Source organism: Puma concolor, chromosome C2 (genome assembly GCF_028749965.1).
Source record: "Puma concolor isolate L17-30 chromosome C2, mPumCon1.1.hap2, whole genome shotgun sequence".
Classification (NCBI taxonomy): domain Eukaryota; kingdom Metazoa; phylum Chordata; class Mammalia; order Carnivora; family Felidae; genus Puma; species Puma concolor.
Window position 1 is genome coordinate 51,363,604 of NC_141675.1, and position 24,409 is coordinate 51,388,012.

Here is a 24,409-nt window from a genome sequence, read left to right on the forward strand (position 1 = left end):
CCCCGACTGGTTCTCTGTCTCTGTCTCTCTCTCTCTTTCTCAAAAATAAATAAACATTAAGAAAAGAAAAGAAAACCATGGAAAAATATAAGGAAACTTATTATTTCGACAGGCAAGCTATGTGCCTGAGGTCGGTAGAAATTAGAGCTATAATAAGAAATAAGAAATAATCCCTACTCTCAAAGAGTTTACAGCCTACTAAGCCAAACATACTCACCCCATCAAGAGGTACCACAACTAATATGTTGGTGCAATCCTTCCCAATTTGAATAAAACAAATTGAGATTATCCTGCACATACATTTTTGTGTCCTGGTTTGTTTGTTTCCCCCTGATACACAAGATAGTATGGGAATTTTCCTCGTGGTATTAAATATTCTGCAAAACTGTGATTGATCCTGAATGAACGTAGCATGTATCATATGAATAGACCATTGTTTATTTAACCATTTCTCTGCTGCTGGACATTCAGGTTGTCTTCAAGTTTTTGCTACTGCAAAATAATACCGTAATAAACATGCTTACTCATCTTTATGATCCTCTGATAACTTTCATAGCATAAATCTCAAAATTAGTTGAATTACTATTTCAGAAAGAAGGTTTTAGAAGCTCTTGACTATAGTTTTCCAATTGGGTTTGCAAAAATGCTGTCCTGGATTACATTTCCCTAGCAGAAGTTGGAGGAGCGTCAAGCAGAAGACCATGTGGAAAGCAAGCCTGTTCTCTAGGTATGGGGTAGAGAGATTTGGCCCAGTCTGAATTAAACTAAAAAATACTGAAAGAAACCAGAGGCGGGTTATAAACCACAATCAACTTATAAGTAGCATGGGCTTGGCAGCTAAAAAGATAAATTCTGGGAAATGATTACTGCAGAGTCAGGGTAAATGTAAAGGCTTCATCAGCTTCTAGCACAGCTTTGGGGTGATGTTCTGAAACCAAGTGTGACTTCAGGGACGCTCAGAAACCTAGGTTCATTGTGGGTGTGAGTTAGGTCTCCTTAGGAGGCAAGCGACAGAAGCCAACCCTGGCTAAGCTAAACCCAAAGGGAATTTACTGGAAAAACAGTTGATTTCTCAATGACTGGGAAATCAGGCTCAGAAACCGGAACATAATGGACAGGAACTGGGAAACTCAGTGGGCAGGAAGCAGCATAAAATCGAGGGTCTAAGACACATGACCTCTTAGCAGGGTCACCTGGGTACACTGCTGTGAATAATGAATAAGCTCCAATTGGTTTCCGTCTTTTTGATGACTTGGCTCAAATTTCAGATTCCAGGGAAGGCAAATCCAACCAACCTCACCAGGTTCAAGCGCTTGCCCTGGGGCCAGGGACAGGAAGGCACCTTGACTAAACAGCTTCCCATGTGTGGGAGAGGTAATTACCAGAGGTAAATCAGGGCACAGCCAGCCCAAACCAAAAACTATCTACCATACCATGTCACCTGGTGGGAAGGAACACCAATACCTAACCCTGAACCCAAATACATTTCCCACCTCTGCCTTCCTACTCCACTCCACCCCACCACACCGAAGTAGGAATCTGTGGGAATGACAAGAGACCCAGGGACTATTAGACTTTGATTAAGGGTCAAACGGGAAGTTGTAAGTATGAGCCATAATGCATGGTGCTTGATGGCAGGATGAATAAATAATTAAAACAAATTATCCTGTTCTACCTTGAGAGGCTACCAGAGTATTAGCCTATTCCCCTCCCCACTTCTGTTTTGTTTGCTAATCAGTCTTTGCCTGATTAAAGGCAACCAGGAAACAAGCGGACTGGAAGCAGTCTCAACAGAGGGCCAGAACCAGGCCCTGCACACTGCCTTCGGCTAGGCTAGAGATCCCTTCTGCCTGGTAAGCCCTATGCAGAAGAGAGAAGCCAAAAGAGATTGTCACCTAGCTTTGTTTGAGGGGGATGCCAAACATGGATCAGGACATGGTGTCATGTTAGGAGGCTGGCTATCCCCAAGAGGACACCCCTTAGGGCAATATCTCCCAGTCTTGTTATTCCTGCTAGCTAACAGTGGATAAAAATGAGGCCATTGGCCCTGAAGTTACCTCTGGTATTTGGGAACAGGAAGAAGAGACCAGATTCCTTCCGCAGATACCTCCATCATCAAGCCAGGCAGTGACAGCATGACAAAGGGGACAGGTAAGTTTTTTTTTTTTTTTTTTTTTTTTTAAATTTTTTTTTTTTCAGCGTTTTATTTTATTTTTGGGACAGAGAGAGACAGAGCATGAACGGGGGAGGGGCAGAGAGAGAGGGAGACACAGAATCGGAAACAGGCTCCAGGCTCTGAGCCATCAGCCCAGAGCCTGACGCGGGGCTCGAACTCCCGGACCGCGAGATCGTGACCTGGCTGAGGTCAGACGCTTAACCGACTGCGCCACCCAGGCGCCCCGGGGACAGGTAAGTTTTAAGGACAGAAGCAAAGTAACACAAGTCTGATTGCACTTGGGGGATATGAAAAGTCAGGGTCAGGGAGGAGTTCCTAGGATGGGAGCGTGTCATAAAGGGGAAGAGGTACCCATGAAGAAAGGAGGATGGTCAGGAAATGGCAGAGTCCACTCTTTCTGGAAAGAGGTCAAGAGACTTGCTTGGTCTCAGATCCCCGTTGCTTCCCTTACTGGGGGAATCATCCTAGGGTGTGACAGATCAGATTTCTTAAAATATTCCCTTTGCATCATCAGGAAGGTAGATAATTAGCTGCTCCCTTGACATGGGTATTAGGGTACAAGGTGGGGAGAGTGGTCCTATACTGGTTGCCAGAGTCAACTTCTATGTTCAAAAGCATAAAAAAACAAAAACAAAACTATAGGATCTTTACATCTGCAGGGCAGTGGCAAGATCTCAAGAGTTCCCAAGAAAACCCTTTCAGCCCCTTTGAGGAGAGTGGGGAGATGTCATTTGTGGGACGGCCTTGCTGATTTGGGGAGGGGTGGCCCAGTCAGTCAGTGGGACCAGGGTCACAGCAGGACCAGAAGGAGCCCTGGGGACAGGAGGGGTTATGGTGGCCCTGCCATATGGAGAATTTAGAAACTGCCACACCATAGGATAAGTGCAAAGACATTTAGGTTCTGATTTTTCTCATGAGGAACACTTCAGTATTTTTTTCTGAAATGCCAAGTTATCGCTAATTTTTTTTCTCCATGTTCCAGTGTTTTATTTGCTTTGTGTGTTTGGGGTAACTAAGTGCTGGCCCCATGAGGCCTGACCAGTGGGACTTTGCTAACTGTGAGGAGGCAGCCTGGATATATCACAGCAAGAAGTAAGTCTAGACATGAAGCGTTTCCTGCCTGGCACCTGTGAGTCACCAGGATATCTCCCCAGGGAAGAAAATGTCCATCCTGGACAGGCTCTGTGTCCCCCATGGGGATTCTCCAGGGGAAGCCCTCAGCCCCTTCTGAGGAGGCAAAGGCTGAAGGACCAAGAACTGGCTAGATATCTGAAGAGGCATCTGGGATAGACTATCACCCAGAACCTCTGCTCTGAGACCCTTCATCCCGCTCAGGGGGCCCCACGGCCAGAGTGTTCTATACTCACCCTTCAAGCTCTGGGGCCTGGGCTGTCCTGGGGCCAGCCTTCCTCCACGGAGGCCCTTCTCTGCCTTTGTCTGAGCCCAACCCTGTCCTCCTTCCTGCCCAGACCATTCCCACTTCTGAATTTATGTGGCACTTAAGTTCTTCCGACCTCTCAGCTGCTTTGCTGGTAGTTACCTTTTCTTTTTGATTTTTCATGTTTTAGTCTTCTGTCCAAAATCTGTCATATGTTCCACGAGGCCAGGAATCATGTTTTCTTCTCTGTGTGTCCCCCACACACCCTGACACAGAGTAGGTGCTCCTCTGTGTCCCTTTCTCCCCCAAAACCTTTGCTGATAACAGTTATATATCACGTTCACGCATTATCCAGACCAATGGTTCTAATCTTTCCAGGGTAATCATATTTCTTGAGAATATTGTGAAAGCGGTGATCCTCTCCCCAGGAAGAGGCACATAATCATGTAGAAGCAAAATGCTCGTGCTAGTAATTTCAGGGCTTTGCAGCCCCACTGAAACCTGCCCAACAGTTGACTAAGCTAAGAGCTGCTGTTTGGGGGCACCTGGGTGGCTTGGTTAGTTAACCATATGACTTCGGCTCAGGTCATGATCTCACGGTTCATGGGTTCAAGCCCCACATTGGGTTCTGTGCTAACAGCTCAGAGCCTGGAGCCTGCTTCAGATTCTGTGTGTCTCTCTCTCTGCCCCTTCCCTGCTCATGCTCTGTCTCTCTCCTCTCTCAAAAGTAAATAAACATTAAAAAACAAAACAAAACAAGAGCCTCTGTTTAAACTGGTTCTTTCAACCATGCTGCAAGGCAGCTGCCACGGGCATTATGACCTGTGCCTTGCAGGTGAGAAAAGTGAAGCTGGGAGAGAGACTCCTTCAGTCTCTCTGCTCTGAGTGCAGAGTGCGTGCCTCCTCGCCTGGGGTCCCCATCTCCTTTGATATCTGTTTGGCAGATTTGCCCTCAGAAGTGCAAAGCCAACATGAGAAATACCTCTTTGGTCAGTATCTGTGCGTCAGCGCAGAAACTTTCATTCCTGTCATTCTTGCTTTTGTTAGGATGTCTGGCTTCTAATGGAACAGTGCCTTGCAAAGGCCAGCTGCATCCCTTGCCAGTGAGTTTCTCTCCTGGTGTCAGAGAGGAGGGTGGGATATCAACAAGCTGCTTGTTGCCTCGAATCTTTGACTTGCTTATCAGAGGTCCCCAGCCGGCTCCCCCAAGCCAAATGCAGGACTTCAAATGTGAGAGCAGCCAGAGGCTATTCCTGTGGCAGGCAGACCTTCTCACCTCTGGGCCTGAGATGCCCTGCGCCAAACCCCAGGCCTTTGCTCAGCCGTCCACCCTCCACAGGCCCCGGGGCCCCAGCCGGTAAATGATGTGATGAGGAAGGAGTCATGCCCAAAGGGGCCTTACATTACGTTCTACTGTCTGCGTGCAGTGCAGCGTGGGAAAGGAACGTCCCTCTGCGGTCACTAACGCGCTGGGCCTCAGTCACCACATCCAAAATCAATCTTTACTGCCTCAATGAAGGAAAACAACAATCCCACAGCTCCTCCAGGCCCTGGACCGTGAGTGAATTCTGGCCACCTGGGCATCCCCCAGAGTCAGCTCCTGACTTGACAGAGTGTAATAGCTTCAGAAAGTGGTGGCTTGTTCCAACACCGTTTGCCGTGTTTGAGCAAATGCACTTCTTCACAGCTCCACCTGTCTGCCGGCGGCTCTGTGACTGATGGATGGCCCCAGCCCCCAGAGGCCGGGTGGTCATACACGGGGGTTACCTCCCTGCACACCAAATTGTTCAACCACCTCTACCCACGGCTCCGGGGCTTGTCCCAGAATAGGTGTGCACCTCTCCTGAGTTTGGATGTGTTCGCTTATTAAGCAGTGAACACAACCCGCTAAGGAAAAATATGTCTTTTGTTTCATTTTGTGTTACCTTTCTCCTTTGTGCTCTTGCTGGTATGACCCCAGGCTCCTCCTAGTAGCTGTTGTGCTGTCTCCAAGGCTACAACCTCCCCCCAAAAGATACTCATATTTCTCAGAGGAAGAGCCTTACCCACTTATCTGTTTCCCCACCTCACTGAAGAAAATTCCAGTGTTTGGGGTGTCTGGGTGGCTCAGTCGGTTAAGCATCTGACTTCTTTGGCTCAGGTCATGATCTCCCAGTTCATGGGTTCCAGCCCTGTGTCGGGCTCTGCCCTGACAGCTTAGAGCCTGGGCCCTGCTTTGGATTCTGTGTCTCCTTCTCTCTCTGCCCCCCTCCCCCACTTGTTCTCTCTCTCTCTCTCTCTCTCTCTCTCTCTTTCAAAAATAAACATTAAAAAAAAAACTTAAAAAAAAAAAGGGAAAATTCCAATGTTTGACTAGCTGTCAGGACAAAACATTTGGCCAGAAGGTATAAGTAGCTGCCTGATGCTGAGGTATGAAAACAGTGATGACTTATAGGAACAAGGGGTAGGTCTGTGAGGGAGCCTCACCAGGGAGCGGCTCACCTCATACTTCCTCTCTGCCTCCTCAGGGACTCTCCTATCTCAGTGGTTCTCGACCAGGGACAGTTCTGCCCCCAGGGGACATTGACGGTGGTGATATTCTTGGCCGTCACAACTTGGGAGGCAGGGGAGTGCTACCAGCGTCCAGTGTGTAGAGGCCAGGGGTTCTGCTAACCCCCTACAGCACACAGGACAGCCCTCCACAGCAAAGAATGATCCAGCCCAAATGTCACTTGTGCTGAAGTTGAGAAACCCTGACATCAAGTCAGCCACTCCTACTTTCATACAACATTCCAAGTAATCTGTGGCATATACACACACATCTGGAGATCCAGCCCTAACGTCCCTGAATCCACAACTCCCTGGGGACCCTCCCGCCCTGGTTCAGAATCTCTGCCTTGGTTACAGCTTAAGCCTAAATGACCTCAAGTTCCCCCGTCAAAAATGCACCCCTCTTCATTTCAACATCCCCAGTGCTGTATCATTTGCCCCACTTTAGGGCAGGCCTACCCAGGAAACAGCCTGGTTTTCTTCCTAAGGGCCTCCCTAGTTTATAATAGCAAATGGATTATTTCCTCAATGCAAGTCCACTCGCTGTGTGACTCAGACGGTTGCTTTTGTCAGGTCATGAGATGGAGGAAACAAACAGTGGGGAAATCCCAAATCCTTAGCCACCCCATCTCCCAAAGTAAGCCCTACCCTTGGTCCTTAAAAGGCGTTTGCAGCCTTCTATCTGCAACAAATGAACTAAAAAGACAGATGTGTAAAAACCAGATCCTTTTTGTTGGACAACAGAAATACTTCACAAGATCCTTTTACAGCATCCAGTAATCATTTACTCATCTTTTGCTGGACCCGGGGATAGTCTCCTTCTCAGAAGAAAGGCACCTTCCTATAAAACCGCCTTGGGTGGAACCCTTGGCAGGGAGAAGAAAGCAGTGAGATCTTTCCCGGGTATGGCTCCTAGGGATTGGTGATATCCTTAGAGATAGCCCCAATCTGGGTCACAGTGGTGCTGGATGGCTGCCTCCCTCCCACCCCTGAGAAACTCAGGCCTTCCTATAAGTTTTCAGGCTCCCGGTCCCTGGCTGTCTGCAGGAAGCTGGCTGTGTATTTGCACTGGAGGTGAGCACTCAGGCAGATGCACTGGGCTGTCGCTGGTTCATGTTTCTTTGGAGCAGACACAGGTACGCATCAAATCTGCTACGTGTGGCCTTGTCAAAACAAAGAGACATCTCTTGGCATATCACATTTACCCCAGCTTTCTAGCACTCCTGGTGACACAGGAGTGATTCACCAAAAATAAACAGTGTCCGTGTTATGCTGAGGATCTGTGTCCACCTTGGGTTTCCAGTCTTGTGGGGAGCAGCCTGCGTCCTTGTTTTCCTTTCTTCCTGAGCCTGATCCTTTGAAGGTGCTTGGTGGCTTACAGGGACCTCATGTTGGACTGTGAGTTTAAAAAAATTTTTTTAATGTTTATTTATTTTTGAGACAGATACAGAGCATGAACAGGGGAGGGTCAGAGAGAGAGGGAGACATAGAATCTGAAGCAGGCTCCAGGCTCTGAGCTCTCAGCACAGAGCCCGACGCGGGGCTCAAACTCGCGGACCATGAGATCATGACTTGAGCCGAAGTCAGACACTTAACCGACTGAGCCACCCAGGCGCCCCTGGACTGTGAGTTTAAACTACAGATGTTTGTCAGAAGTGCCCCAAGCAGCCTGGGATGTCCTGCTCAGAGGACATTTTTACCAAGTGTCGACTCTTGCAAGGTTTAATTATGTCACCTAATTGAATCCTCACAAGGATCCTGTGCTCGTTTTATAAGACAGAAACTCCACTTCACCACACCTGGGCCACGTAGACCAGCTTAGGATAAGAGACCAAATACCCTCACTCCCCAACCCCGTTTGAGCATCCATCAAGCATTTGCTCTCTGACTGGTTTGATTTTTCAAGGATGTTGCTATTTGAAACGCTAGGCCTCCCAGTGGGAAGACGCCACCAGGGAAATGGAAACCTTGGGCATGGCTGGCCTGGGGTGGTAAACAGCCAGCGGGTGGTGGGGAGCAGTGGGCTGCGGGAAATGCCAATCAGCTGTGCCAGCAATTCTGCTTCTATTTCCCCAAGAAAAGCTGCAATCTAGGATTTGGTTTAGTGGAGTTTTTTTTTTTATGGGAAATCCTCTAGTTTTACATGTTGACAGTTGATTTAAAAAACAAACAAAACAGGGGCGCCTAGGGGGCTCAGTCGGTTAGCATCCGACTCTTGATTTTGGCTCAGGTCATGATCCCTTGGTTCGTGAGTTCGATCCCTGTGTCAGGCTCTGTGCTGACAGTGAGGAGCCTGCTTGGGATTCTCTCCCTCTCTCTCTCTCTCTCTCTCCCTTTCTCTCTTCCCCTCCCCTACTCTCTCTCTCTCTCTCTCTCTCTGAAAAAAAAAATAAACTAAAAAAAAAAAGCAAAACACAAACAAAACAAAACTTGTTTAATACCCTGCAGGTGAAATAACACGTTTGTGAGCTGGTTTGCAATTTATAGGTTAGGCTTTCTGCTAGTTACAAAAATTCAAACACAGACTACAACGGGACCCCCTTTTTTTTTGTCATTGTTCATGAAATGCACTTTTTATTAGAATGCATTAAAATTTTCAAAAATTCAGAACAAAGTTCTAAAGATATAAATGCTTAGGTATTTTTGTCACTACATTAATTTATCATATTAACATCGCCTTCTATTCCTAGGACAGTTTCCACAGGGCACGAAGCTGGAGGGTGTTATCTCTGTCACTGTTCACGAGGCAGCGGTGAGGTAGGCACCATTACTTCCACGGGTGCTCACAAGGACACTGAGGCTGGGAGAAGCCCAGTGACTAACTCAAACCCCATGACCATGTGCTGGCAGCCTAAAACCCAGCCAGGGCTTTCCAACTCTGACTGTGCTTTGCATTCAGTAAGCCCTGATTTTTAGTTTCCCCCACCAGTACGACTATACCGGTAAGTATTCTTCACTCCAGCCACATAATTTTTTCCCAAGTGAGCTCTGGTCATTAAGCAGAAAAGAAGTCATAAACACTCCTTGAAGCTAGCTTTCTTTTTAAGGGCCAATAAGGTAGAAAGTGATGTCTCTTCCCCTGGGGTGGGAGGACCTAAGAGTGAGTGGAAGGGGAAAACTGAATGTCCCACAAATGTTTGCAGCACTGGGGCATGCTCCAGGAAGGGGCCCTGTAGCTTTTCCAGATGGTGTCCAACTTCCTTGGAGCAACCAAGGCCCATGCAGGTTTGACTCCAGACCTTGATCTTTATCCATACTGAATCATAACTTAGGCAACCTTCCTAGATCCGCAAAGCGATTTGTCCCCAATACCTTTGTTCCATCAGGACAATGTAACTCAGGCCGTTTTGCATCAGGAACTAGTCACTACCAACTAATTTGCTCTAATCCCTTGCTTATCAATCCTTATTAAAAGGGACTATTGGAGTTCCTGCAGGACAGGCCTCCACAGTTGTTACAACTTGGATCAGCCCTCAGATTCTAATTGGTTTCTTCTTAAAAGGCCCAAGCCCTTTTATCCTGTAATGAATGTTGCAAAACACTTTTGAACAAAATATAATCTTTTCATGAGGTAGTCATTACCTCATGCTAACCATTACATGTTAATATGTAGAGAGAATAAAATAAAGCAGAGGCATTTCTCCTGTTAAGAAGGCTTTCTGGGTAGTGTGAGAACCTTCCCATATAAGGTACTTCTCACCAGGTGGTATAAAGAGCATCCGGGCCTAGAGGCTGACCCATTTCATCACCTTTGCAACTGTTTGTGGGAGACAATGTGCAGAGAATGTTTATTATTGGAAGGAGCCCTGAAAGACAACATCAAGGGGAACCACAGTGCACATACGGAGTCGAGTGGCCTGGAATTTGATACCCAGCCTTGCACTAGCTCACGGTGTGGCTGGAGACAAGTCGAGCTCCTCATCTCTCAGACAAAATGACCCCTGGGGGCAGGAAGGGCAAAGTGGAAAGGGCAAACGAGAATAACATCTACTAAGAACCCAATGAGCTGCCAGGTCGCATCGCTGGTATTATTACATGAGGCCTCTCATGTAATGCTCACAATAGGACATCGGGATCCATGCCCCAGGCCACGTGACTTGTGGGTGGTGTGGCCAGAATCCAAAGCTGGATCTAGCAGACCCTAACATTGAGCTCTTTCCACAACTCAGTTCAGCACTTCTCAGACTCTGCCAATGAAGCATCTTCAGCAAGAGAAAAGACTGAAATACCTTGGATTTGTTTGTTCGGAGCTCCCACAACAAAGTACTACGAACTGAGTGGCTTCGACAATGGAAATGGATTGTCTCACAGTTCCGGAGGCCAGAAGTCTGAAATCAATGTGTTGACTCCGTTGGTTCCTTATGAGCCTATGAGAAAGAATATATTCCAGGCCCCTTCCCCACCTTCTGGGGGTTTGCTGGCAATCTTTGGCACTCTGGCTTGTAAACACATCATCCGCATCTCTGCCTCCATCTTCACAAGGCATTCTCCCTGTGTGCGTGTCTATGTCCAAATTTCCCCCTTTTTGTAAGGACCTACGCTACTCCAGTATGACCCCTCTAAACTAATTACACCTGCCATGACCCTCTTGCCCAAATTGGTTCACATTCTGAGGTAGTAGGGTTTAGGACTTCAACAGATTTGGTGGGGTTCAATTCAACCCATAACACTACCCACTGCAGGACCCTGATGGGATACCTAATGGCATCGGCCGTAGCATAACATGTCTTTGAAGTGTTGTGCATTACCTTTAAATTCATGAAACGGAGTGCTCTACTCCATTGTTACATCACTATTTAATACAAAAACATTTCCGAAAAGTCTGCGAGTAAAATTAGTGATCCACAAAGCTGCTCCATGTTGATCCTAGGGATCCAAGACCCCATTGCCGGGCCCCTATCCCACATTTTTTCGTGTCCTTAGAGGATATTCATACCAAGTATGGAAGCCCCCCCAAAGCAGAGACACTTGTAAGGAGGCAAAGGCACATTTAACCTAAACAGACATGAAGACTGTTGACTTAGGGCTGAACAATTCACATGAAACCATGTGAATTAAATACACAGAGAAAATATGGAGCATCCCTGACCAAAACCAACGAGGAAGCAGACCAGTGTGCAAATGCTCACAGAGAGCCCTGTTGGAACTGCACGGCTGTTTTTCATTCTCTTCTCTTTCCTTTTTAAAGGAAATCAGCGTCATATAAGCACTGTTCATCCTGTTTCCCCAGCACAATGGCTTTTGAAGAACATGCTTTTGAAGTGCAGGTACCGTGGTGTTTGGGGACAAAGATGACGGTTGTGGCAGTAATAGGCTTCGTAACACACTGATCAGATTCATATTTTTCTATTACAGTAAATGTGCCTCTAGTAATAGAACTTACCAGCAACACTAACCATGGCCACGCTGTTCTTTTATTTCCAAAGAAATAACAGTTTCAAAAGTGACAAAGGACTCTGACAAAGGCCTAGCAATGGGAGCCAGAATGACTCAGTGGCAAGAAGGCCTTCTCGGGGTGGGTAGTTTATGGCCCCGCTTGGTTCATGACAGGAAAGCTGGTTGAGCCGATGCTTTTCCACACCCTGAGGGCCGGCCATCAGGCCTACAGGGGCTGGCTGCACTCTTACCCGAACTCGAGCCAGAGACAGCCTCTGATGGACAGAACTCAAAAGGCAGCACCAGGAACCTTGACAGCATGGAAAAAGAGACGGTGTTCTGCTTTCATCGCTTGAAAACATGGAGGCCACAACGTTCCTTACTTTTTCCTCTCTGTTAGGGGAAATAACAAACTTTACAAAGGCATTCGCTGTCCACTTAGAAGAAATATCTGTCAAAGTTTGACACCAATCAAGGAGAAGACATCTCCAAAGAAGGGGTATCCTGCAGGGTACGGCCAGCCGACAAGCTTGGAGAACACACCCAATCTGGGTTATTGCTCAGGGCAGCCAGGAGCCTGGAGCTGCGTGTCTAGAAGTCCCTACCGATCACTGAGTTCTAGAAGCTACGCTAAGCAAGCACAGAATGCCAAGAGGCACTCCGGGAAGACTCAGTGTTAGCAAATGTGGGTGACAAGACCCCCGAGTAAATTGTGTGAGGATGGAAGAGGGGGATCCGAAAGGGAAGGAGGGCAGGGGAGTCTGAGGAACTAGAGCCTGCCGGGGCACTCAGCCCTCTTCGGCAAGAAAGCAGCTCTCTCAGGGCAGCAAGGGGCAATTCCCATCTCTGGGGAGATGAGCTTTTCTCAGAAGCCAGGCGATTTCATCAGGTTTTTCCACAGCCCAGAGAGAATATCTCATGAGATTGCCCCACTCCACTCCCTCTGTGCTAATGTCACATTTGCCAGACCTATTGCAGTTTCCTGGTCATCCTGGTAACTGGAGGCAATGCTGGGAAGGTGTCCACTCAGGACAGGCAACAGGCACTGGGCCTTAGGACACTGACATTTAAATGGAGCAGAAACTGTAAATGATTTCTAAAGATCATGCTGTCTCTCCATTCTCTCTCCTCTCAGATCCCCGCCTGCCAGCTCTCTCCCCAGCCAGCCCACAGGGGTCATCTCCTTGGCAGCTGAGGCAGACAGAAGGGGCCAGACACTCAGCCAGGGCCTGGAGCCCACTGGCCCCGGGGCCCCACGTGCACTCTGGACCACATCTCATGCTGCCCGCCCTGCATTCCAAACCCTGGTCACAGCTCCAGAAAGATGCACATTTTAAAGCAGTACTATTGTCTGGCTTGTAAACCTAGTTTCTGGTAAGTTCAGTTTGTGTGAATTATTGCCCCAACAGCTTATTAATGCCAGGGAAGAGACACAGTGCACAGTGCCCCCCAGGCTCTGGGACAGCAGGTGGCCCTGCCACCTCCGACTAGCTGTCCCTCCTAACAGTTTCTCATGTGCCCCTCAAAGTTTTCTGAAAGCCACTGGAATTCCCCAAACAAGATGGGACTGAGCCACAGAAAGCAGGACTCAGCCCAGTGGTAATAGTGGGGGGGGGGGGGAAGGAAAAAAAAGGCCCTTAGGGGGAAAAAGGGGACAAAGTGGTGAAGTAGTGTAAAATTTAAATGCATTTGGGAGACTCGCCCCAAAATGACTAGGGCAGAACATCACGCTGGTTACATGAAAAAACAGAAGCAAAAACAAACCCATAAAAACTGGGAAGAGAGGAAGAGCCCCTGGTTATGATGCTCATTCCCTTCCCTCCAGTCCTCATCCCACATAGTACTGGCTCCTAACCAGCGTGTTTGCTCCCCTCCCAAAGGGGACCTTTGACAAGCCCGGAGACACGTTCAGTGGCTGCACTGGGGGACGCTTGTGGGGCATCTTGAGGGTGGAGACGAGGCCTGCTGCTAGCCAGCTTCCAGAACACACGCACCGCAGCCACCAGGACTAAGTCGTCAGGCTCAAAGCATTCCGAGTGCCCCTGTTGAGAAACCTCGCCTGCAGAGAATGATTCTCTGGTCTCTCGGCAACCCACTTGCAGCCACACCATTCAAAACGTATGTGGGAGATTCATAACAAGGGAGGGTGCAGTAGTGACTGGGAACAAACACAAATTCCCAGACCGGTAACCGTGAGTTCTAAGAGGATCAACGATCAGCTGTAGTGAGTGATTCACTTTTCTGACCACCAGGAAAGAAGACCACCATCTCCAGAAGTCCCTCAAGAGTCCAGCCACTGGTGGTTTTATTGTCCAGTGATATAGGTCAAGGGGGTTCCATGGAACCTCGGTCCCCTAAGAGTTTACAGAATGAGAGAGATAGCAAAGACAGGGCAGCTAGCTAGCTAGCTAGATTCTTTTTTTTTTTTTTTTTAATTTTAGGGAGGGGGAGAGAGAGAGAGAGAATGAATCTCAAGCAGGCACCACACTGAATGTGACCTTGGGATCATGACCTGAGCGGAAATCAAGAGTCAGTTGTTCAACCAACTGAGCCACCCAGGCGCCCTGACCCAGCAGCCATTTAAAGGTTAGATGCACAAAGAGCAAAACTGAAATACAGGCCACACCAATGGTACATTATGGAACAGGCGGAAGCTGAGCATAATGCTGAGAAATGCTGGGGGGGGGGGGAGAGGTGGGGAGGGGGAGATACAGTTATCATAGGTAAGTAAGGTGGCACCCAAAGGATGTAAGAGAAGGCGAGGAAAGCATCCATCACACCTCCCTTTCCTCGTACTTTCACTAAAACTCTCACCGTGTCCCATGCTTCGGGGCATGCAGACACAGAAGGCACCATCCCCGTGCTCCAAACACCTGCAGTCACGTGAGAGTGATAGGAATTGTGCACAAATAAGCAAGTGACGAAAATGTCATTTTGAGAGGCACAGCAGACATGTGCAACAATGTTCGGTGAAAGGGGTGATGCCTGCATGCGGCAGAACTCTCACGTGACCTGGGCCTTGGAGCATGCGCCCTGCGGGTGGGAGGTGAGTTTGCCCCGGGAGTCCAGAGTTACAGGGGGGTTAGGGGTCCTGCGGCCAAAATCTCTGTAAAGAGGGTTTGGGCTTAACGCGTTAGTCCTGGCTTGTCTTCTGGTCACTGAACAAACCCCCCTGTGCTTCATTTTTCTCTCTTTCCTATTTCCAAGCAAAAAGACCATACCTACTCTTATGAGGAATCTCAGGCTATGAGGAGCCCTGTGGAGCTTAATGGCGAAACTACCCACATTGGCGAGGTTCCAGGCAGATGCTAGTGGTTACAACCCACAGGCTATCAGGTGTTGTTTCCTCTCCGGTGTGTCTGCCTCACTCGGTAACAGTGACTCAGAAAACTACCCAGGCGAAAAGTCAGATGTTTTGAAGATGTACTAATAATTCAACAGCCCAAACGTTCTCCAGGACCAAATCTTTACCAGAGCTACTAACAAGTAGTCAGATGGACTGCCCTGTGCACTTTCTCCTCTGACAATGAACTCAGAGAGAGGTCAGCAGCCGGACACAGAAAGAGGAGAAGGGTCCTGAATACACACAGACAGTTTAATCACCCGTGAAGAAATCCAAGAGTTGACTGAAAGTGCTTTGTCAGGAAGAGTAGAGAGGCCCCTGCCCTCAGAGAAAGGCGAGGAAGGCTGGAGGTCGCCTGGGCAGCAGAGATGGTGGCAGACCAGAGAGGCCACGGTGGAGACACCAAGGGCCTGGTGGGAAGTTCAGTGGGAAGACTCAGAAACAGGAGGGCAGGGAGAGCCAGCGCTCTCCAAAGGACCTGGCAAACAAAAGTTCCCTAGAAAGAAGATCAAAATTTAGCTCAGTAGGAAGGGAAGACATTATTTTTAAAACCACCATATTTACTTAAGAGTATTCCTTCAAGTGTATGTCATTCCTGATTCCAGACTCCTCAGATTATTTGAAAGACTGGTTTATTCAGACTACATCAATGTCCCTTGCTTACATTTAAAAAATCAAGGTCAAGCTATGTTGATATGTGAAAGGGAATTTAGATGAATGAGGGCCAACTCCCAGGCTCTGGCCTTGTAATTACTTTCTTTGTAAGCCTGAATACCCAATCAGATGGATGCCTTCTCCACACTTTTTGTCACATTTATGGAATACCTTTAAACAATGGAATCTGGAAACTCCAGCAACATCTGTGTCCAAATATATCCAAGCCTGTTTATGTTTTTAATTGGAAATCCAACAATTTTAGATGAACTAATCCATGGTATCGTTGGAAGTGCATATTTTTTACGTAATTCTTGAGAGCAGTTTGCAAACCATTAAAGTAACTCGGCATCATGCTTTATCTTCAAAAGATATCTCTCAACTGTGATTACTATCGGAATGAAATCAGGGGTAGCATTCAAAAAAGACTGCAGCATGAAAGGTTTGCAGAAGAATTCTGACTCCACTGGAAAACCATTGCTTTTAGGCCAGTTCTTCCATTCGCCTTGGCTCATGGTTGGTTTGTTCTCATTCCAGTTAAAGATGCGACTCACTGAAGAGTCTTTAACTTCGTTAAAGCAAAGCTTTCTATTAAGGTTATCCGGCATTGGTGGGCTTCTAATCGGACATTCTCTGCAGGCAGGAGAATGCTACTTTGAAATCCTCCGGTTTTGTATGAAGCAACTCTCCTTTCTACACAGAGACTCTCATTGCTGTGGTCTGGCCTGGTGAAATGTGTATTCCTTTATGCTCAGTTTGGTTATTTTAGGCCCGTATCTATGGGCCCACTAATTTCTGTGAGAGGATGATTTGTGTAGAAGGAAAGTTGTGTTTTTATTGAATCCTTGGTGATTAGAAAAAACTTAAGCCAATTAAGGGTTCCCATCACCTGGAATTTCTTAGGAGGAAGTGACTTTCCAAGGCATGTGGGAATTATCAAGAAAATAATTTTCCCTTGAAATGGTGTGTTGGTACACAAGAGGAGGGCTGGGCAGGATATCAAGAGGAAGTGGTTGCTCGCACGTGAGGAAATGAGTTGCTATTTTCAAGGCTAGATGAACAGGAGACCAGGGCACATTTTCCTCATTTACTCTTTCATTTTAAAAGGTGGTGGAATTCAGGTACACCTTGATTGTTCTGGATAATAAAGGATACATGAGACATGAATAGAAAAACCACAAATGGTCAGTAAAAGAAGTAAACCGGGGATCACTTTTTCTCCTGTTTATTAACATTCACACCAAGCTGTATATTTTGGTTACCATGGTCGCGTGGTATCTGATGTCACAAGCCGCATCATATAAAATCACAGAGGCCACGGCAGGCAGGAAGAGAGGCCTGGCCTTGTTGTCTGAGTAATACAAACAGCCCAGTGTGTTGGACGTGAGCCTGGGAGTACTGCTGCCTGATGAGCCCAGCCTGGGAGCTGACTGGCCACCATCTCACCTCTTCTCCTGCCTCTGCCTGCCCCCTAGTGGACAGACGAGGGAAAGCGTGGGAGTCCACCTGGGGGTCTTTGTGGAGACTGAAATAATGGCTCCCTGAGAACCCGCCTCCCCCAGCCCTGTTCCCAGGCACTGTCTGTGGATTTCTTGGAGAATCAGAGCTCCGCCTGGATGCCCTGGAGTCTCCTTGGGATGAACACCTCCTCCATTTCTGTGTCATTTTCCAGGGGCCTTTGTCTACCTCTGCTCGCCCTGATTCTCAACTTGCAGTCACCTTCCCTTATGCAGTCCCCACAGGAAACATGCCTTTCCTAGAAAGGACAAATTGTTCATTCTTTGGGTCCTACAAGCTGTAGGGAGCCAACAGATTACTGTACTATGAAACATGTTCCCACTACAGGAGCCTCATGTGCATCCCATATGTCCATACAGCCATTCATTTATTCATCAGAAACTTACTAGACTCCCGGCCCCGTGCCGGGCTCTGGAGACATGGAAGAAACCAAGCCAAGATTCCTGCCTGGAGGAACCCCCAGCCCAGGGAAGGGACAGCTCATCCATCAATTGCCATGGGATGAGGTCCATTCCACTAAGAAGGTATCAGCGCTGTGCTGTGGGAGCAAAGGCAGTAGGAAAGAGACATTTGGATTTGTCGTGGGTTTTTGCCACAGCACAGTTAGTCCAGCAACTGCTTTGTTCAAATGACTGAGGCAAATAAATGAGGCTGGCACAGGCCATCCTGATATCACACCCCTCTGGAGTACTCTGGCAGTGCTGGGTGTTTTCATCCCTGCCCAAGGCACAGTGATCTGACTGTCCCAGCCTATGTGGATGCTGCTGAAAGAGGCAGACACCGCCAGGAGCTCCCTCACATGACGCACTGCCTGATTTTCCCACTGTGGCAGCCCTCGGCTGCTGCCCACACTCTGCTCAGCTTTGCTCACTTCAAGCTTCCCTTAATTTTTCTGAAGCCCCCATTTCCCACATTGCTGATTCACAGATATGGAGGACCTAAGAAGAAAAAAATAAAATAAAATTATTATCTCAAATGATTCAGGAGCCCTCCTGGACTCTGTGATCTCTGTGTTGACTTTCACTTTAAAAGCCTGAGAGCAATAATATTGTCATCTGTGTAGGCAAAGCTGGAAGGAAAACAGATTAATGTTCTTCTAAACTCCTGCCTCTTGGCAAAAATTAGTGTAGAGAAGACAAATTCTCAGCCCGGGCCTGACAGCCGAGGTGAAGGTAGCTGAAAAGAACCCAGAAGATGACAAGCTCCTGGGGTGAGGGCATCATCTTGTTCCTCTCTCTCTCTCCCTCTCTGTCTCTCTGTCTCTGTCTCTCTCTCTCTCTCTCTGGCAGTAAATATTTGTCGGAAGAATGGCTGCCGCCCTGAGTGAGTCCTGTCAAGCTGCCTGGGCTCTGGAAGAAACAGGAGTTGGGAAATGAAACCACTGGCAGGCCCTACGCTTGTCAGTTGAAGATTCAGGAATAAGGTGAAGGGACTTTACCTGCTACCAATGTGCTAGGAGAGATGCCCCTCAAGAAAGGGTGCAAACACTGGAGCCCCTAAGAAAGGGGGCCTGACAGGTCTCTGCCCAAGTCAGCCCTTCCCCCTTGGCAAAGGAGAGCTGGCACGAATGCCACCCCCTCTCACTTCCCCCCCACACCCCCAGAGGCAGAGCAGTGTGGCTGGAGGGCGCGGGGACTGACCTGAAATCTGTGGTTTTCCCTGAGGCTGTTTCGGCCTGGGGGGAAGGGGAGTTACACACAACTACAGATGTTGTGCACTCTGCAAATTTTATAATTAGTCTAAAGAAACTCCAACATCCTCTTTTAGGATGGTGTACATTCAAATTCTCTTCCTGTGCCCCAGCTTTAGGTTCCATTAAATGACCATTTGCCCCGCATTTCCCCCATATACCACCCTCAGTAGCACTCGTAATTCATTTCTTCACTCAACACATACTAACTGAACGCCTGCCCTTTGCCGGGTCAGGCCAGCTACCAAAAATACGGTGTCAGCAAAAACAGACATGGTCCCTGCCCTCATGGAACTTCCACAATAGAAAAGGAGAAACCTTGATCAAATACCTACACGAATTAATGTGACATTGCAATGTGAGACTGTAATAAGGGGTTTGGTTTAATAAGAGATGTCAGGGAAATCTCTGAGGACATGATGAGTGAAATAAAATCTGAAGGAACAATAGGATTAACTAGGCCAGGTGGGTCCTGGGTCTCCCTGCAGTGGGATGGTGTCTGTGTCTTCAAAGCCATGAAAAGACTCAAGTGTGACCAGAGCACAGACAGCAAGGCGGGCAGGATACACCACAAGGCTGGGCTCAAGGCAGAGCTGGCCAGGGGAGGTGCCGAAGTGTTTAAGTGGATGGGCAATGTGATCAAATATGCATTTCAAAATGCTGCCCTGTAGGGAAAAACTTGGAAAGGGTCCTAAGTGGATGTCATAAGACCAGTTAGGAAGCCATTACAGGTGAGTTCAAGACTAGGAGGAGAGCAATGAAGGAGAGAAAGGGGCAAAATTCTATTTAGGACCAACAATTGTCACAACGTGGTGATGGAACAGATAGGCTTACAGTCTATTCCACACGTGTACGATCTTCCAACAACCTCCCCAGCAATAAGCCCTCTCTTCATGGGCTAGATTACTCTCTGAGATACAAATACAACGTTCTCTTTTTCAGGTTTGTCCCTATGGATGCCTTCATGATTTCTCTCTAGCTTTCTCTAAAAATGAAGTGGAGGAACGTCCGTGATGCCTGGAACATATCAATTCAAAGGTCATGAGCTGAAATGTGATAACAACTCAGATTACAGGATTGTCAACTTCCAAGCTCCCATGACCTTAACTGAAGGGCTGAAGGGTTGGGACGAGACCAAGAGGGCTTAACAACACTGTGAGCTGCCATAGCATTGGATGTGCTGAGTGCTCAAAATTCAGGTATTGTCCGATTAATCCACATATTCTTTTACTACACACTTAGGGGATGCTATTATAAGATTCCCGCCTCAGCTAGGAATTCAGTTAGCTACCAGATGCCCTCCTGCTGGGATCCTGGCTTCTACAAAACAGCCACTGGCCCATCTCAGGAGTGGTGTTTTATCACTATGCTATGCTAGGCACTAGGGACCGGAAGGTGAAGAAAAGTGTCCTTCCCCCCAGGAGTTGCAGCCTAGCAGGCCCATCAATCAGGATAGCACAGTGCGGTGTGCTACAGCACAGGCAGGGGCAAGGTGCCGTGTCCCCAAGGCAAGAGACAGGAGCTCTGCCTGACTGAATCGGGAAGGTTTTCCAGGAGGCACATCTAAGCCAGGTGTCAAGGGGTAAGCAAGAATTTATCTGGAGAAGAGGAGACTGGTTGTTTCGGGCAGAAAAAGTAGCTTATACAGAGTCACGAAGACACCTAAGAATAAGGTGTGACCAAAAAGTAATGGCCCACGGGTGATGGTGGGGCTATAGCAGGAGGTGAGACTGGAGACGGCACTGGTGGGTCACATAGGCCCTTCACTACCTGCTTTGGGTACTGGTGTTAGTATTAGAGGTTCTCTTCCTGCATGACAAATCACCCCAAAACTTAGGTGCTTAAAACAACAAACATGTATTCTCTCACCATTCCTGCGGGTCAGGAATCCAGGCATGGTTTAGCGGTCCTCTGACTCAAGGTCTCACGGGCTGGAATCCAGGTATCAGCCAGGGCCGCAGTTACCTCAAGGTTCGACTGGGGGAGGATCACCTTCCAGGCTCACTCGCCTGGCCGTCGGCCAATCTCAGGTCCTCGCTGGCTGCTTGCTAGAGACATCAGTTCCTTGCCACATGGGCCTCTCCATAGGGCAGCTCACAACTTGGCAGCTGGCAGAGAGAGAGAGAAAGAGAGAGAAAGACAGATGACAGAGACAGAGAGAGAAACAGGGAGAGAGGTCGAGAGAAAGACACGGTCTTTTTGTAATCTAATCTCAGAAATGACATCCCATCACTTTTGTTCATTCTGTTGAAAGAGACTCACCAGGTCCAGCCCACATGCCCACAGGTGAGGGGGTTTACACAGGGTGTGAATACTCGCAGGTGATGATCACTGGGGTCATTTTAGAGGCTGCCTACCACATACATGAGAGCTATTTAAGACACAATCCCAGCATCATCCCATTCTGCATAAATTATAGAGAGAGACATATAATTTCACTGCCTATGAGGTTGTTTTTGTTGATGGGTACACTCTGGTCCCGAAGAGCCCTGAAGAACAATGTGCTTCATTTCACATCTCTCCCTAAGGATTTTATACAACCCACTTGGCACTCACGCCGTTATTATTACGTGGATTCAGCCCAAAGCTGCCTGTGTGGGTAGAGAGAGGTGGGAAGGTGAGGAGGCAGAGAGAGGAAGTGATCGGGACCCCAGATTGAACAAGAAAAAGGTCACACGCCAACTGAAAATTAGAAATGAATCTGAGTGGAACTAAGTATCGTGGTTGACAGCTCACACACGCGGAGCCAACTTGCCACAACTTGGCCGCGGACCTTGGTTTTCCCACACGCAACTGAAAATAACTAACATTCATCCTGAGGGAGTGCCACTAAAATAAGTAACTACTGGGAGCTATACCTCACTGTTCATTCAAGCTGGAAGCAGTCTGCAATTACTTGGCTGAAATTAGACACAAATTAAATTGCCACTTCCGGAACCCTTTTCTCCGGTACTATATTGCAAAACAGAAACTGCTTTTTGAACTCTGACGGTTTAGATTTTGTTTCCTTCCTTACAAATAAATGCGATATCCGACAGACTCTCCACAAGGGCAGATTACTGACACTAACCCCTCGGGAGACCTAATCTTTTCAGAAGCCTGGTTTTCTGAGTTGCAGACCTGGGTTTAATTGTTATGGACAGAGTGACAGGCTGGTAAAAGGGACTAGAGAGGAGAGCAACTTGCCCACATTTGAAGTAGAGCGCATGGTGGAGGAGAGGGGGCTAGCAGAGAATTTTGCCCTGAGATATATGTGGATGGCTTTGCTCCCAGTTTTTTTGGTCATCTGAAAGCTCTCAGGTCTGCATCCATCTAATTTTTTTTTTTAATTTTTTCAATCTTTGTGTTTGAGAGAGAGACAGAATGTGAGCAGGGGAGGAGCAGAGAGAGAAGGAGACACAGAAACCAAAGCAAGCTCCAGGCTCTGAGCTGTCAGCACACAGCTGGACACGGGGCTCGAATTCATGAACCGCGAGATCATGACCTGAGCCGAAGTTGGATGCTCAACCAACTGAGCCACCCAAGGCATCCCATTCTGCATCCATTCAAATATGGAAGTTCTCCTATGATTTTTAAAAACAAAATTAACACACATATGTGAAAACAGTAATAATGATACCTCGAGGGTCTCCCCTCAAACTTGTCTAAGAAGGAACTGGCATGCAGATAATGTGGGTGTTTGGGGGTTTTCTGTTACAAAAGAGCCCTGAACTGTATTATCTCCTTAATAAAACACCATCTTCCTGTCAAGGAAGAACCTGCCATTGGAAGATGTGGACGGATATCAAAGAGCCCAGCTGTGCTGGAACCTAGGAGGCAGTGGAAGCTATCAGGGGAGGTGGCTTCTCCATAACTTTGAATTCTAACTTCCCTTTGCAGAAGGGCAAAGAGTACTTTCTTCCCGTTGTTGGAGACATTAGTTAGTCACAGATGAAGCACATTTAAAACTAACCCCCACCCCCTTTCACCAGTTCCACACATTCTCACCCTATATACTTATTCTGATCTGGTGAATCTTAGAAGTGACAAATTAAACAAAGAGGTTTCCAGGTATCCTCTCCTCCTCCATGAAGGTTTTCTTTTCTTTCTTTTTTTTTTTTTTTTTTTTGGTCTCCATAATTCTTTAACAGAAAACTAAGTCACCTAAGCAAACCTCTACAACCTTGCTTTAATTTTAGGGGTTATTTCATGCCCAGTTTAACTTTTAAAATTATTTTTAGTATCTCCTTTTCCAGACTTCCAGAAAATAGAATGAAGTTAAACGAAATCAAAGTAAACTGAGTAATCTGAAATGAATTGATGTCAGCAGCGATTCCGCAAGCAGCTCTCTCCCACATCACATCCCCCGGGAGTGGTGAGCTCAGCACTGCATTTATTCTGACAGAGCAGAGGGAACACACAGACTCTGGCTGGCTCAGACCAGCTGAAAATCCAAGGCAACCACCCTTTCTGGACAACTTTCTGCCTTTCCAGCACTTAGTATGGCCTGAAAATTCCTGTCTGGGGAGGCAGGACTTTAAGTCCTAGCAGGACAAAGTCATTCACTTAACGGTGACAACCTGAAAAGCCAGTTGGTGGAAGGGCCCCACTTTCTTGCCCCCTCCAGCCCACCGATCCAAACCTCCTAGAGGCCATCCCACCTGCAACTGGCCTAGAGGCCAGATAACCTCCGACTTGGACATCAAAAGTTAGCAAAGTGCAGGAAGGACGGAGGGGATCAACAAGGGCAAAATCAAAACGCTGATATCTCATTTGTTTTCGCCGTGCAGGTAACTTTTGGATTTGCATCTTTTTTCCTTCTCTGATTTCAAAAAACAAAAAACAAAACCCTAAAAATTCTTAAGTTCTGAGGAGGGACTCTGCAGCAGGAAGAGGAATAAGATCACAGGATGAGTAGGGAAAAGGCTGCACGTGTTCTCTCCCCCACGTCCTCTCCCCTGTCACCCCAACACACGCGCGCGAGCTTCAACCAGTGTGTAAAAATAGCTGCCTGGGTTTTGTTATTCATCCGTAAGCAGGAATGATGGGCGGGCTTCTCCCTGCACTGCCTGCTGCCCTTGAGTAGCTTGTACTATCAGGTGACGCCTCACGACTCCCAGTCCCCACCCCTCGCCAGATAAAAGTCTTCCGTGACGTTAGAAATTTTCATTTTAATGGAGAAGAAAACCCGCCCCGCTTTCCGCGTCGGCGGGGCGGGAGCTCCCCTCCTCCACGCCCTAGGCCCCTGCGCCGCGAGAGCGGTTCCATCTGTGCTCGGACATAACGGCCTCTCTGTGCCTCCCTGCACGTCCAGCGCGAGGGCGTCCGGGCCGGAACACGCCCTCCCGCACGGGGCACAGCTTTCCCAGGGGCCTGGGGAGAGGCTCTGGCCTTTCCTAATGAGGGCCAGGCGCCTCCCCTGTGGGCTCGGTCCAGGCAGGCGCACCCCGTCCCCCCGGGGAACACTGATTGCCTCAGGGGGGTGGGGGGGGGGGAGTCGCGGACGAACCCTGCACAGCCTCCCCGGCGACCAGAGCTAGCGCGTGCGTGGAGAGGCTCCGGGCGCTGGCGGCCTGAGGCCGCGCATGCGCCAGCCAGCCTTGGGGCGGGGGGGGGGGGGGGGGGGGGGGGGGCTGTCCGCGGAGATTGGAGCTCCTCTGGTTTAGGCCCTTGTCTGTTTCCTGGCAGCACCTCAGGGACAACTGCAGCATTGGAAGAGAGCCACAGAATGCTTAGAGCTCCTTAGAGAGCATCTGTTTCATGCCT

General features: G+C 48.2%; 1 protein-coding gene and 1 long non-coding RNA gene across 5 annotated transcripts in view; both read left to right on the forward strand.

The window, feature by feature from the left end:
- The window catches only part of LEKR1 (leucine, glutamate and lysine rich 1), a 222,147-nt gene extending 216,553 nt beyond the window's left edge, over positions 1-5,594 (forward strand). Inside the window, exons 16-18 of one of the 4 annotated variants that reach the window (XR_015240078.1) lie at positions 1,281-1,387; positions 2,077-2,151; positions 3,159-5,594. The gene's annotated coding sequence lies outside the window, so the exon portion shown is untranslated. The other 3 variants (XR_015240079.1, XR_015240080.1, XR_015240081.1) reach the window with 3 other exon arrangements.
- Positions 5,595-8,193: 2,599 nt separating this feature from the next.
- Positions 8,194-22,732, forward strand: LOC147577250 (uncharacterized). The gene is made up of 4 exons (XR_015240082.1): positions 8,194-9,025; positions 12,595-12,837; positions 13,911-14,045; positions 19,607-22,732. It is a non-coding gene; the product is annotated as an uncharacterized LOC147577250 (long non-coding RNA).
- Positions 22,733-24,409: the final 1,677 nt, after the last annotated feature.